We start from the raw sequence: 1044 nt of genomic DNA, 5'->3' as shown, positions 1-1044 counted from the left end.
CCCAGGAGAGAAACACTGAGTCGCCAAAACCCAATCCTTTTGTTACTGTGTTTGTTTGTTTTTGTTTTAACGGGTCTTACATTTCTTCGTCTACAGGTCCTTCTCTGAAAACCAACAGGTTAATCAAAGTCCTCAGCATGGGGGGTTAACTAGAACACTCGCCACGGTAAATGTGCTTGGAAAGCGCTGCCCCCACTTAGGGCATCAGTGATCAGCTGAGATGTGAGAAGGGGGAATGTGACAGTCCTTTGCAGTTACCATTCACACGGACAAAAGTGTTAGGGCGACAAAGAAAAAAAAAAAAAAAAAAGTAATAAAAATTCGGGAGACCCTAATCCGCCCTCTCAATCCCATTGCCCAAACGCATGGTAAATCCTGAATTGCTCCAGGGTGCTTCCAGGGTAGCCTTGGAGATGAGGATCCACCCAGACTAATCATATACTCCCAAGTAAAGTCGATTGGGTTATGCTTTTTGGTTGGTTGGTTAGTTTTGGGTTTTTTTTTTTTTTTTTTTTTTTTTTTTTTTTTTTTTTTTGGGGGGGGGGGGATGCGGGGCGGCTGGTGGTGAGAGAGATTGTTTTTAATATTTCTTTCTGGTATTTATAGGGTGTTGCAATGGTAGTCGTAAAGGTAGAAAATAATCCTGCATTGTAAATAAGAACATCATACCCGAACTGTATATTACAGAATAAATATGCATATATATACACCTGMACATATATAGAAGTGAAAAAGTGTAGTAACAGAGGAGTGGGGATATCACRGACAATAAATAAATAAATAAATAGTTCCTGTTCTTGTAGCCTTGTAATAATACAGAACATTTTGTTTTACTGGCTAATATTTGGAAGAGGGAAAGCTTTACTCCGAATTTAGCTAGTAAAGGCAAAATGAAACGAAAGATCATGTTAAAATGACATGAGGTTTATTATAGCTCTGCTTAGAATGAAGAGGTAAGAGTGGTAAAAATATGGACATTTTTGAGTCAGACAGAAACAAAATACCAACATTTCTGAGAAGCAATATTTATTGTCCTTTTTTTTT

Source organism: Nothoprocta perdicaria, unplaced genomic scaffold (assembly GCF_003342845.1).
Source record: "Nothoprocta perdicaria isolate Ctin4 unplaced genomic scaffold, notPer1 scaffold_330, whole genome shotgun sequence".
In the NCBI taxonomy this organism is placed as follows: Eukaryota; Metazoa; Chordata; class Aves; order Tinamiformes; family Tinamidae; genus Nothoprocta; species Nothoprocta perdicaria.
The sequence above is the reverse complement of the archived record's forward strand: the minus strand, read 5'-3'. Positions refer to the sequence as shown.